This window comes from Marmota flaviventris, chromosome 4, assembly GCF_047511675.1.
Source record: "Marmota flaviventris isolate mMarFla1 chromosome 4, mMarFla1.hap1, whole genome shotgun sequence".
NCBI lineage: Eukaryota > Metazoa > Chordata > Mammalia > Rodentia > Sciuridae > Marmota > Marmota flaviventris.
The window spans coordinates 25,895,001-25,909,709 of record NC_092501.1 but is presented as its reverse complement, the minus strand read 5'-3'; the positions used below and the strand labels follow the sequence as shown (position 1 = coordinate 25,909,709).

Genomic DNA, 14,709 nt, shown 5'->3' with positions numbered 1-14,709 from the left:
GGACACAGAAGTTTCCTGGGAGGGCACAATGCAGCCACATTTTCTATGAATTTTAAATACAAGAATGTCAAGACTTATTCAAAAATCAATAAAGTCTTATATTATGCACAAAATATGAAATGAAGGTGAATCTCCCTTGAATAAGGGAGGGCTAGGGAGGGAGCTTAATGGCAGAGCCCTTGCATAGATAGCATTCCTGAAGACCTAGATTTGACCTCCAGCATCACAATAATTTTTTTTTTTAGAATCACAACTCCGAGGCTAGTGGGCTATTTGAACTATAAGCTGCATTATTATTGTGTGAGACCACAACTTAGCTGGTAAACAAAAATTAAGGTGGGAAAAGAGGCTGAACCAAGCCATAAGGTAAGGGCTGAGGGAACAGAATCACTCACCAGTTATAAAGAAAAACTTAACATTGTTTCTCCCCTAATTCCCCAAGGGAGGGCTTAGGCCTGGTCCTGGCTCCAGAGGTCTCTACACAGGACACAAGCAAGAACAAAGGCAAGGAGAGTTGGAATCAGAGATGCCTAGGATGGAACTGGACCAGGAACAGAGAAGGAGAGGAGATAAATTGGAATGGGGACAAGGGTCTGGGAGGGAAAGGCAAGAAAACGTGTTTGCTCTGAGGAGCAGAGGAGGCTCTCAGTGTAAATGTTGGGAGAAAGGAGCAAAAAGGGTGTTGCCCTGAGATCTCTCACCAGAATTATAGCCAATATATAGAGCCCATAGACCAGCTGGATTAGCTCACATCTCCCAGAAGTTTCTATTTTTCTAGGAAATAGAAGACAAGGGAAGGAGGGGGTTTTTTTGTTTGTTGTTTTGGTACTGGGGATTGAACTCAGGGGCACTCAACCACTGAGCCACATCCCCAGCCCTATTTTGTATTTTATTTAGAGACAGGGTCTCACTGAGTTGCTAAGCGCCTTGCCATTGCTGAGGCTGGTTTTGAACTTGGGACCCTCCTGTCTCAGCCTCCTGGGTTGCTGGGATTACAGGCGTGGGCCACCACGCCCAGCAAGGGAAGGAATTATGAGAAGCTAAGGAAGCAGGAGTGAGATGGTGGCCTCCACTGTGAATGAGGACAGTCCACCTCATTCTGGGCCTCCCTGAGCCTCTGGGACCTTCTAGAGGTTCTGGTGCTGCAGACTCTTCAGGTCTTTAATTTGTCAATGGACCTTTATTTTATTTATGTATATGTGGTGCTGAGAATGGAACCCAGTGCTTCACACATGTCAGGCAAGCACTCTACCACTGAGGCACAATCCCAGCCCTCTTCAGGTCTTATATTGGTTTTAGTTTCCTGGGATTTAGCAATCATCCAAATTCCAAGGTGATATGCAGTCCTTTTAATTTCTATTATTTTTGTTTAATTCTGGAGAAAAGTGGGAAGAGCTAAGCATTTCCCTCACCCTTAACATCCCCAGGCAGGTTCTAAGAATAACCAGGAGCCTCAGATTTGCAGGGCAGGTCTTCTCCAGAAGAGGTGAGCAGAGGCTTGATGTTGAGGGATGAATAGGGTTCTAGAAGTCACAGTGGGGAGAAAGAAGGGAAGACTGAGGGCAAGAATTGAGGAGGAACTCAGAGATAAGCAGACTAGGCCCTGGGCCAAAGCTGGGGGCAGGATATCTTAGACCAGGATATCTAAGATAGTTGCCCAGAGGGAAAATTAGGTGACTGCTCATCAAAGACTAGATTGGCTCATTCTCAGAACTCTTTCAGAGATAATGGAGGGTCCATATGGGGTAGGAAATTTATGGGGAGTTTGGTAATTGGGGAGGGAGACGATCAGTAACCAGTTCCCTTCTCTACTACACTGGTCAGATCCTAGTGAGTTCTGTAGGAAGTAGTAAATGTTGGGAAAGGGAAAGACATTATCTATCCTTTGCTGTGTTTGAGGGAAGGGCTGCTTTGAAAGAGGAGATGAGAACAGTTCCAGTGTAGAGAGGTTTGAGGGGAAGTCAGAAAGAGCAAAGAAGACTGATTAGATTTCCTAAATATTTGTGGTGTCACCAATAAAGGAAATAAGTTGTTATAGAATGTACATCTTCCTAGTTGGTTCCAGGAGAAATTTAACCAGAGCTGGGAATGAATTCTTGACTCCACGTTTTTCACTTTTTCTTTCTTTCTTTTTTTTTTTTTTTTTTTTTGATACTGGGGATTGAACTCAGGGGTACTCAACCACTGAGCCACATCCCCAGCCCTATTTTGTATTTTATTGAGAGACAGAGTCTCACTGAGTAGCTTAGCACCTCCCTGTTGCTGGGGCTGGCTTTGAACTCATGATCCTCCTGCCTCAGTCTCTGAGAGAGCTGCTGGGATTACAGGCATGCACCACTAAGCCCTGAATGGTTCTCACTTTTGATAGCTTTGTCTATTATCAAATCCTGACCTTTTTATCTTTTTTTGGTACTGGGAATTGGACTCAACAGTGTTTTACCACTGAGCTACAGCCCCAGTCCTTTTATTTTTTATTTTGAGACACGGTCTTTCTCAGTTGCTTAAGTACTTGCTACATTATTGAGACTGGCCTCAAACCTGCCATCCTCCTGCCTCAGCCTTCCAAGTCACTGGCATTACAGATGTGCACCACTGTGCCTGACTCAACTCCTTAATTTTCAGTAGTTAGATACTTAATACAAAGAAGGTGTATGTGCTTCACATGAGTGAACACCAGGAAGAGAAACTACAGTCAATCTGTCTTTCTCTGAGTAGTTTTTTTTGAACTAGATCCAAGGGGTCATGCAAGTGGGGACAGCTGAGAAAAAAAAATTCAAGAAAACAAAAGAGAGGGCTAGAGATGTGGCTCAGCGGTAGAAAGTTTGCCTAAGCATGTGTGAGGCCCTGGGTTTGATCCCCAGCGCCGCTTCTCTGATCCCGTCCCACCCCTGAAAAAAAAAGGAACAAGTCTCAGTCACAAATCTTTCCTGCATCTCCCAGCTCTGTCCCCTACCTTCAATTCCTTGCCACCACTCTGTTAAGCCCCAGTCATCACTTTCCATTTCTCTTATCTGTCACTGGTCAGTGCCCAAAGTGATGGATTCTGAGTTTGCTTTCCCTAAGAATGCTATACCTGAGGCTTGGGTTGTGGCTCAGTTGTAGAGCACTTACCTAGCAAATGTGAGCCACTGGGTTTGATCCTCAGCACTACATAAAAATAAATAAATAAATAAAGGTTTTGTGTCCATCATTATATATATATATATATATATATATATATATATATATATCTGTACCTGCCTGCGGCTGAGGAAATATACAGGTGAGAATAACCAGTTGGGTTACACAACTGTAATTCCAGTAACTCTGGAGACTGAGGCAGGAGGATCACAAGTTTCAGACCAGCCTCAGCAATTTAGCAAGGCCCTAAGCAACTTAGCATGACCCTGTCTCTAAATAAAATATAAAAAGGGCTGGGGAGTGGATCAGGGGTTAAACATCCATGTTGTTAAAAAAAGAAAGAAAAAGAAAACAAAAAAGGGCCAGGGTTGTAACTCAGATGTACATCACCCTTGGGTTCAATTCCCAAGATAGATAGATAAGTAAGTAGGTAGGTAGGTAGGTAGGTAGGTAGGTAGATAGATAGATAGATATTTAAAAAGATTCCTTGAGGACCAGAATGGGAATCAAGGTCTTCTCCATCATAAAGGGGCTCTTTCTCTTCTCTTTCCTTCTCCTCTCCTTCCCCCTTTCCTCTCTCCTCCTTCTTCTTTTTCTTCTTTCAGTGCTGGGTATCAAACCCAGAGACAAATGGGGCTTCTTAAAGGAGGGCATGTTTCTCCTCTAGGACTCAGGGATTCTTCAACAATGGGGTGGATCTCCATCATCAAACTGGAAACTCTAGGCTGGGGATATAGTTCAGTGGTAGATTGTGTACCATAGCATGTGTAAGGTCATGGATTTGATCCCCAGCACCACAATAAATAAATAGATAGATAGATAATAATTTGAATCGCCTTATAGCAGATTGAGTTGTGACTTGCAAAAGACATGTCTACCCAGAACCTCAGAATGTGATCTTGTTTTGAATAAGGGTGATTGCAGGTATAATTAAGGTAAGGAATCTCTTCTTGAGAGAAGAGATCATCCTGGGCCAGGTGCAGTGGCCATACCTGTAATACCAGTGACTCTGGAGGCTGAGACAAGAGGATCTCAAGCTCAAAGCCAGTCTCTGCAACTTAGTGAGGCCCTAAGCAACTCAGCAAGATCCTGTCTTTAAACAAAATACAAAAAAGGGCTAGGGATGTTGCTCAGTGGTTAAGTGCCCCTGGGTTCAATCTCTAATAATCAATCAATCAATCAATCAATCATCCTGTGAGCCCTAAATTCAATAATGAGTATAAGGATACTGAAAAGGAGAAAACACATAGACATGGAAGGAGGTGGCCATGTGAGAACAGAGACAGATATTGGAGGGATAGGTCTACAATCCAAGCACCACCAAGGATTGTTGACAGTCAACAGAAGCTAGGAAAGAGTCATAGGATGGGTTCCCCTTTGGAGCCTCCAGAATAAGCCAAAACTGCTAACAACATTGGTTTTGGACTTCTGGTCTATGCAACTATGAGAGAACAAGCTTGGAGCTTATAGAAATTTGCCAGGTATGATAATGTACATCTCTTAACCTCAGCAACTCAGGAGGCAAAGGCAGGAGGACTGCAAATTCAAGGTCAGCCTGAGCAACTATAATAAGGTCCTAAGCAACTCAGTGAGACCCTGTCTCAAAATAAAAAATTAAAAACGACTAAGGCCAGGCATGGTAGTGTATCCCTGTAATCCCAGAAGCTTGGGAGGCTGAGGCAGGAAGATCACAAGTTGGAAACCATCTTTAGCAATGGCAATGTGCTAAGCAACTCAGTAAGATCCTGTCTCTAAATAAAATACAAAATAGGGCTGGGGATGTGGCTCAGTGGTTGAGTGCACTGAGTTCAACCTCTGGTACCCTACCCCCCCCCCCCCCGAAAAAAAAAAAAAAAACTAGGAATGTTGCTCAGTGGTAAAGCACTCCCAGTTCAACAATACCCCAGTAAGGGTGGAGGAATTGTGGCAATTTATTATGTCAGCTCTAGGAAACTAAGATACTACACAAGAGTAAGGAGGTCTCCCATACAGGAATGCAGTTCCCTGAGGATGAGTATACAATTTGCATAAAGGCTGTCCTTTCTGGGCTAGGCTCAGAACAGCAGTAATGTTGGAGGGTCTCAGGAGGTCCCTAACCAGGCTCACACTGAGGTTGAGCCTTGGGCCATGAACTTAAATTTGCTTGCAGAATTCCTTTGACTTTGCCCAGGGTGGTCTGGATGTTGCTGCCCAAAACCTAAAGTTCTTAGTTCAACTGATTCCTTTTCCTAGTGTGCTGAGGGGCAAAGAAGTCAATGGTCTGCAGAACTTTCTTCAAAGGCTTAATAGATACCAGAGGAGTCAGGAACAATAAACTGAGCCCAGACACTGACATTGACAATGGAAAGAGGACCTGGTTTTGGCTCCAGTCCAGGAAAGTACTGCTGTTTCAGGCCAAGTCCAGGCCACAGTCTGGGGACTCCTTGTATAATTTCTACTCTCCTCCCTTCCACAGACACACTAAAGAGCATTTTATACCTCATAGGACCTCCCTATCAGTTACTTCATTTGAACCTTTTACCCTCTGAAGCAGGGGCAGGGGTTATGTTGTTCATATTGCAAATAAGAAAACCCAGCTGCAGACAGGCAAGAAGGCTCCTTAGCTGGCAGATGAGAGTAGGTTTAGAAAGGAGACAGATCTGCAAGCTTTACGCTGCTCAATTTCCCTAGGGCCCTAGCGAATACCTCTTAGCTTCAGGATAGAACACCCAACTATGGCTGGACTACCATAGCTTCAGGATTTTAACTTTGAACTTTGGTGTGGGAGACAGATGTGTGATCAATGAACTGAGAGTAGTAAAACTTAAAAAAGTGAAGGAGGAAGCTTGTTGAACCACAACGCAAGAAAAGACCACCAACTCCAATTTTTTAAAATATTTTTATTAGTTATTGATGAACCTTTAATTAATTTATTTATTTAATTTGCATGTGGTGCTGAGAATCGAATCCAGTGCCTCACACATGCTAGGCAAGCGCTCTACCACTGAGCTACAATCCTAGCCCCAGATTTTTTTTTTTCTTCATTATTGGGACAAATCATTGTCTCAGTGGTTGAGCACCAGGTTCAGAAGAAGTCTTTTTGCTTGTAGGGTCCATGTTAAATGAAAAACACTTGACTATTTGCTCCCAATCTGCTGGGACAAGGTCCCAGCATGGGTTTTTGATGCCCAGAAGGAAAACCTAGCTTTTGGAGAAGACAGGATGACAATGAACCACTAGAGAGCTCCATCTTCCCAGCCTTCCCAGTAGTCCAGGCTATTTCCACCTCACCGAGCAGGTTGGATTGGATTCTTCCTCCGATGGGCTCCCATCCATAGACAGCATATACCAGGAGGAAGGGAACATCTGAAGGAAGGAGGTTTCTTGCAAGAAATGATCCTAGGGAGAAGGGACAGAGAAATGAGGTTGGACAGGCTGAGGTTTGTGTCTGGGACAGTGATGCCTGGAATCTACCACTCCCATGGGTGGAAACCCAAATGCTCTGGTAGGCTGGGATTCTGGAGTGAGTTGGAGATAGGGACCCAGAGAGAAATTCCTAGGGGTGGAGGGAGAGTTGAGTCTGCTCTGTGCCTTAAAGAAAGGATGAGGTGTATCAGTTGGCTGAAGCAGGAAGATCTCAAGTTGAAGCCAGCCTCAGCTACTTAGCGAGGCCATAAGCAATTCTATCAAGCCTTTGAAGAAAGTTCTGCAGAGCATTGACTTCTTTGCCCCTCAGCACACTAGGAAAAGGAATCAGTTGAACTAAGAACTTTAGGTTTTGGGCAGCAACATCCAGATCACCCTGTCTCTAAATAAAATATTAAAAAAGGGTGGGGAAGTAGCTCAGTGGTAAAGTGCCCCTGGGTTCAATTCCAAGAAAGGGGGTGGGGGGAGAAAACAAAGGAGATTGTACATGTCATTTCTGAGAGTATAACCATTGTAGGAAATGGCCTCATGTATCTGATCATTGCTTATAAAACTGCTGATGTTCTAGCCCATGGAGAGGCAAGTGTCAGACTGCAGAGAGAGTCAGGAAAGAGGAATGGGGTAGGAGATAGGTAGAGGTATGGAAGTTAGGAGGGGATGGATGGAGGTGAGAGGAGGAGGAGGTCACAAATAAGAGAGGAAAATGGAAGAGGGTTCAGGACCAGAGATGGAGGAGGCAGAGTATGGAAAAGTTCTGAGTTGAAAGGGGTCAGTTCTAGGAGAGCTGGGGCCAAAATGGTTCAAGTTGGAAAGAAATTACATAAACGTAGAGGGGACTCTATGTGCATGTATGATTGCACAAATGGTGTGACTGCATCGTGTAAAAACAGAGAAATGAAAAATTGTACTCCGTTTGTATATAATGAGTCAAAATGCATTCTGCCAGAGTATATAACTAATTAGAACAAATAATTAGAAAAAAGAAATTAAAAAAAAAATAAGTAAATGTGGAGAGGGTCCCAGGTAAGGCTGAGCTCTTTCCCTGAGGAGACCATAGGTGGCTGCTGTCCTGAGGGGTCAGCTTTCAGAGAGAAGGAATGGGCATCAGGCAGGACAAGGGCAAGATATAAGAGGAGTATGGTCACAGCCATCAGAAAACAGGCAGGTAGTGCTGGGAAGTAGGCTAATGGAACTGAGTCCCTGTAGAAGCTGCATGGGTGGCAGCAGAACAGGTTAGGGCTGGAGTAGCAGAACACCAGAGTTGAGATGAAGGCACGCACCCGGCATGTTATGTAGTCAGGGAATGTGGTCGTGTTTCAGGGAATGTGTCCCAGGTTTCAGCTAGACATTGGATAGTTTCTTACAGACTCATCTCCTGAGTGTGCAGGGGTGCAAGGGGAGGTGACAGGGGATGTTGCTAGAGGCCAGTCTTGCAAATAGGGCTCCCCCTAATCTGTCTCACTATTCTCTCTTTCTCTCTCTCTCTCTCTCTCTCTCTCTCTCTCTCTCTCTCTCTCTCTCCCTTCTTCCCTCCCTTCGTCCCCTGTGTGTGTTAGTTACTAGGGATTGAATTCAGGGATGTTCTACCACTGAGCTACCTCCCTTATAACATGTGAAGGACAACCCTTTTTATTTTATTTATTTTGTTTTTAATTTTGAGATAGGGTCTTCTTAAGTTGCCCATGCTGACCTGGCACTTGTAATTCTCCTGCCTTAGCCTCATGAGTAGCTGGGATTACGGGTGTGTGCCACCACACCCGGGGTTCATTCTCATTTTTCTTTTTAAGGTGCTCAGCAATTCTAGGTCCAGATGCAGAAGGCAGAATGAACGAATTAGGCAGCATCTATTGGCAAAGGGGACATCCCCTTCTTTGCCCTGCCTCACATCAGCAGAAAACATCCTGATTCACTGACATGGAACCAGAGGGCTCTTATAGAGTGCTTCAGGGCCTCTGCTTTGCTGTTAACCTGGCTTACTTAATTTGAAAATTTTTACAAGTTAGTTTATAATCCTACCCCCATTCCCCTCTCCAATCCTCCTACACAATCCATTTTAAGGTCCCTCCATTCCTACTCCTGTGGACTTTGGATCATCCCATGGGTTACCTTCTGGTAGTGAGCTAAGTGAGGGAGGTTAGGTGAAGGAACTATTTTTGGTCTGACAGGTGGCTAGGGACAGAGAAGTACTAGCTTCTGATCTCCAAGTGCTGCTGGTCACATCAAAAGTTAATTTTTATTGAAAGTTTATGCCACACCAGGCACCTTCTAAACTCTACATATCAATTCATCCTCCTAACAACACTAAAAGACAAATGCTATTATTATCCCCTGTTGTTAATGCCATTATTAGAAATGGGGAAACAAGCTCAAAGAGGATAAATAATTTGCTCAGGGTTAACAATCTCTAAGTGGTTGGGCCAGGATTCAAAACACAGATGAATATTGCAGGAGTCTATGTTCTGCTGTGATTCCTCCAGGGATCCCTACTGAGGTTCTCCCAGTGTCCTCCCAGTTTCTCCAAAGGAATCAATGCTCTCCAAATGTGAGCATTGCCTCCACCCTGCCCATTCACTCACCACCCATAATTCTGTAAGCAACCATTTTGAATCTATTCTTCCCTTCCAGGTTCTACCATGAATGACCTAATTCACACCTTTGTTACTTCCCACCAGGATTCTTTCTCTTTTATAGTTAGTATTCGTTGTTATAAAGGTAGCTTGAGCACAGTAGAGGAAATCTGAAAAATAATGAGAAAAAAAAATCTACCTAGGATCCAATAATTCTTATTTATTTATTTATTTATGTGCTGGGGAAGGAGAATTCAATCAGCTTATTGCAAACATTGTCCAACATTGTTCTTTCTTCCTGCCTATTTTTTTCTATGCATAGATTCTTTAATATAATTGCAGTAATTTTGCATGATACTTTTTCTTTTCTTTTTTTTCCTCCAAGTTTCTATGTTTTGTTTGTTATTATTTTATTGTATGTTATCATTATTTAAACTTTGGGTTTTCTTTTCCCAGAAGAAAAAAGGCAGAGTGGAAGACAGAGAGGTTTAATCCTATGGAAAGTTTCTGGGACTCACTTGCTCTATTCTTTTCCTTGAGGATCCTTTAGAGCCCTCCACTGGGGGACTGACTGACAGATGTGTCCTACTGCAGATTGGACAGACATCCAGGAGAAAAACGTTCCAATTCCCCAACCCTGTCACATATCATGTCGTGCTGCCGTTGTTTGGAGAAGGAAGGACAGCCCTTTGTCCCTTGTGTCCTGGGCTTTCAATAGATCAAAGCGAGGGGGCTGTTCTGCTACCTTTGAAACCCTCACCCAGAAGCAGGTACTCTATGAATGGTTTAGCGCCAGGTTCCCCACAAACTTGAGTTGCGTGATCAGCGAGAGGATGGCCCCTTTTTCTGCTGCTCTCCTTGCCCAACTCAGTCCCAGCTGCCAGCTGACTGTCGCTACGCGCAGACGTGAGGCTGCCAGCAGGCACAGGACCAGCTCCCCAGGGCCAATCAAGACTCTTGCATGATCTTTTTCTCCTATTTTTTCAGTAAACATTTATCATAAGTTTTTTTTTTGTTGTTTTGTTTTCCATATTCTCTTTTTTTCTTCTTTTGTGGTACTGGGTATTGAACCCCAAGGACGTTTTACCACTGAGCTATATCCTCAGGTGTTTTCTTTTCTTTTTTTTAATCTTGAGACAAGGTCTCCCTAAGTTGCTGATGCAGGGACCCTCCTGCCTCAGCCTCCGGAGTCACTGGGATTACACATGTGCCACTGCACTCTGCTCCATATGCGTTTTTTTTTTTTTCCTTTTTTTTTTTTTTTTTTGGTATTGGGGATTGAACTCAGGGGCACTTGACCACTGAGCCACATCCCAACTCTACTTTGTATTTTATTTAGAGACAGTGTCTCACTGAGTTGCTTAGCGCCTTGCCTGTCTCAGCTTCCTGAGAGACTGGGATTACAAGTGTGTTCCATATGCTTTTAACCTCTTGGTAAACATCATTTTGATGGCTATATAACATTCCATCTTTAGGATTTCCTATAGTTTACCAAACCATTCCCCTATCCATCTCTTTGTGGAGTTTCCAAATTCTCTATAAATAATGCTTATAATATGTAATTAGATAAGTAATGCTGTGATTCCCAGAAATGGAATCACTGGGTCAAAAATTGTATGCATTAATATGAGTTTTTCTGAGAGAAAAACTAAACTATTCATTTAGTTTATTCAAAATGTATGAGATTCCAATCTCTTTGCATCCTTCCCAGCATTGGGAAGTATAATTAAAAATTTGCCTGTTTAGTATGATTCTACTTATATTCTCTAAAAACAAGTAAAACTTCTGGCACACCTATAATCTCAACTACTTTGGAAGCTGGGGCATGAGAGTCACAAATTTGAGGCCAGTCTTGGCAATTTAGCAATATCCTGCCTCAAAATAAATAAATAAATAAAAATGAAAGGGTCTAGGAATATAGCTCAATGGTAAAGGGATCCTAGGTTTGATCTCCAGTACTGAAAAACAAAAACAAAGAATCCACCAGGCAAAATCAATCATGGGAAGGACACAGTGGTACATGCTTGTAATCCCAGCACTTGGGAGGCTGATGCAGAAAAATTGCAAGTCTGAGGCCAGCCTCAACAATTTAGTGAGGCCCTAAGCAACTTAGACCCTGTCATAAAAAGAAAAAATTATGGGGATGTGGCTCAGCTGTAAAGCAACTCTGGGTTCAATTCCCAGTACAAACAAACAAACAAAAAACCCTAAACCAATCATGGTATTAAAAAGTGATTGCCCTTGGAGGGGAAAAGTGGTGGGGAAGGGTCATGAGAAGAATTTCTGGGATATTGAGACTGTTCTGCTTTTTGATCTATCTTGGTGCTGGTTACAGAGTATGTTCAGTGTCAGAAAAATTGTCAAGTAACACATTTATTTAGTTGTTTATTTTTTTTTCCCCAGTACTTGGAATCAAACCCAGGGGCACTTTACCACTGAGTATATCCCCACCCCTTTTTATTTTTTGAGACAGGATATTGCTAGTTGCTGAGGCTGTCCTCGAACTTGTGATACTCCTGTCTCAGCCTCTAGAGCCGCTGGGATTACAGGCATGCTGTGTAGTACCCAGCAAATTATACATTTATGACATATGTGTACTTTTTGTAAAAAGTTTACTAAATACACCAAAAGCACAAGCAACAAAAGAAAAAATAGGGAAATTTAGATCTCACCAAAATTAAAAACATTTATGTTTAAAAGGACCCCATGCAGAGTTAGGCACCATAGCCAGGTATGGTAGCACCCACATGTGATTCCAGCAACTCAGGAGGCTAAGGCAGGAGGATCACAAGTTTAAGGATAGCCTCATCAATTTAACGAGACCCTGTATCAAAATTAAAAAAAATAAAATAAAAAAGGGCTGGAGATGTAGCTCATTGGTAAAGTGCCCTTGGGTTCAATCCCTAGTACCAAAATAAATTAAATAAGGGCCGGGCATATAGTTAGTGATAGAGTACCCCTGAGTTTCATCCCCAGTACAAAAAAAATGTGGGTCTGGGGGATTGGATTAGACATTTCACCAAAAGGATACAGAAATGGCCAGTAAGCTCAAAATCTTTAGTCATTAAGGAAATGTAAATCAAAACCACAATGAGATAACACTTCATGCACTGTTGGGGAGCTATAATAAAAAAGATGGACAATAGGCCTGGGGTTGTAGTTCAGGGGTAGAGCACTTGCCTAGCACTCAGCACTGCGTATAAATAAGTTAAATAAATGTCCATCAACAACTAATAAATATTAAAAAAGAAAAGATGGACAATAAAAAATGTTAGTAAGGATATAGATAAATTAGAGCTAATGGGAATATAAAATGATCAGCTGTTTGGAAAGCGGTCTGCCAGTTTCTCAGAAGAGTAAACATAAAGTTATCATATGACCCAGTAATTCCACTCCTAAGTACATACCCAACAGGGTTGGGAATGGGGGTGCAGTGGCCATTGCATGTAATTCTAGCATCTCTGTATCCTAAAGCAAGAAGATCACCAGCCACGAACTATTTTAAATCTTTCAGTCATAGCTCATTACATTTGGATGAAAATTTAAATCCTTGCTAGTTCTGTGACCATAGGCAAGTTGCTTAGCTTTTCTGACCCTAAGTTTCTTTGTGTAAATAAAATGGGATATAACAGAGCTGGGGTGGTGGCTCAGTGGTAGAGCATTTGCCTAGCATGTGTGAGGCACTGGGTTCGACTCTCAGCACCACATATAAATAAACAAATAAAATAAAGGTTCATCAACTACTAAAAAAATTTTTTTAAAAATGGGATATAACAATACCTACACCATATAGTTAAAAAAAGAAAAAGGTAGCTGGGCTGCAGTTGTTCTCTTGCAACCCCAGTGTCTCAGGAGGCTGAGGCAGGAAGAGTGCAAGTTCAAGACCAGCCTCAGCAATTCAGTGAGGCCCTAAGTAATTTAGGGAGATCTTTTTTTTTTTTTTAATATTCATTTTTTAGTTGTAGTTGAACACAGTATCTTTAATTTGTTTATTTATTTTTATGTGGTGCTGAGGATCAAACCCAGGGTCTTGCCCGTGCTAGGCGGGCACTCTACCACTGAGCCACAACCCCAGCAGACCCTTTCTTAAAACAAACAAATAAAAAAAAATTAAAAGGGGATGGGGGGCTGGAATTGTGGCTCAGTGGTAGAGCACTCGCCTAGGATGGGCGGGACCTGGGTTCCATTTTCAGCACCACATAAAAATAAAGGCATTGTGTTGTGTCCATCTACAAAAAAAAAAAAAAAAAGATTCATTCTCTCTCTTTAAAAAAAAAAGGGGGGGGGGATGGGGATGTGACTTAGTGGTTAAGCGTCCCTAGGTTCCATCCCCAGTACCAAAAATTAAATAAATAGTAATATGTGAAAAAATTGGTCGGCTTTTAGTGAGATAATTGATATAATGGGTTCTTATGGACTTGGAACATAATGAATGTTAATTGCTATAATTATCATTGTCACCATTAACACAATAGCATTGTTCCATCTGGGCCCAGCTTCTCATTCCTGCCACTATTTGACCTTGTTCTAGTTAGGTTCACAACTCCCCAGGTTTTCTTCTGTTATTTCAACAACAAGGACTGTTTCTGAGGGCTGAAGTTGTAGCTCAGTGGTACAGCACTTGCCTAGCATGTGTGAGGCACTGGGTTCCATCCTCTGCATCACGTAAAAATAAATAAATAAAATAAAGATATTGTATCCATCTACAACTAAAATGTTAAAAACAAAACAACAACAACAAAAACCTGTTTCTGCTCTCTGAAACCCTCTGCTCCATACTTTTTACCTGGCTGTCTTCCTCATTTTCAAGTCTTAGATGAAACATCACTTTCTCAGACAGCCCTTTCTTAATATGCCATTTAATTAAGGTCTTCTGCTGGACATGGTGGTCCAGTCCTATAATCCCAGCTCAGGAGATAGAGACAGCAAGATCACAAGTTCAAAGCCATCCTCAGCAACTTAGCAAGGCTGTAGGTAACTTAGTGAGACCCTGTCTCAAAATAAAAAATAAAAAAGGACTGAGAATAAGGTTAAGTGCCTATGGGTTCAAACATGGGTACAAAAAAAAAAAAAAAAAAAAAAAGTACTCCCCATAATGGCAAAAACCAAGAAACAACCCAAATGTCCAATGACAAGAGAAAGAGTAATAGTAGTAGGAGCCCAAAATATTTAAAAGTCCTCAAAAAAAGAGTGGATTGAAGCTGGGGTTATGGCTCAGTGGTAGAGCACTTGCCTAGCATGGGTGAGGCACTGGGATCAATCCTCAGTACCACATAAAAATAAATAAGTAAAGGTATGGTGTCTATCTGCAACTAAAATATATTTAAAAAGAAAAAAAGGGGCTGGGGATGTGGCTCAAGCGGTAGCGCGCTCGCCTGGCATGCGTGCGGCCCAGGTTCGATCCTCAGCACCACATACAAAGATGTTGTGCCCGCCGATAACTAAAAAATAAATATTAAAATTCTCTCTCTCAAAAAAATAAAATAAAATAGGGCTGGGGATGTGGCTCAAGCGGTAGCGCACTCGCCTGGCACGCGTGCGGCCCGGGTTTGATCCTCAGCACCACATACCAACAAAGATGTTGTGTCTGCCGAGTACTAAAAATAAATAAATAAAT

The 14,709-nt window shown here is 42.3% G+C and overlaps 1 protein-coding gene across 1 annotated transcript in view; it reads left to right on the top strand.

Annotated features, from left to right (window-relative positions):
• Positions 1-14,709, top strand: part of Gbf1 (golgi brefeldin A resistant guanine nucleotide exchange factor 1) — a 295,142-nt gene that overhangs the window by 38,818 nt on the left and 241,615 nt on the right. The gene's annotated exons all lie outside the window — the stretch shown is intronic.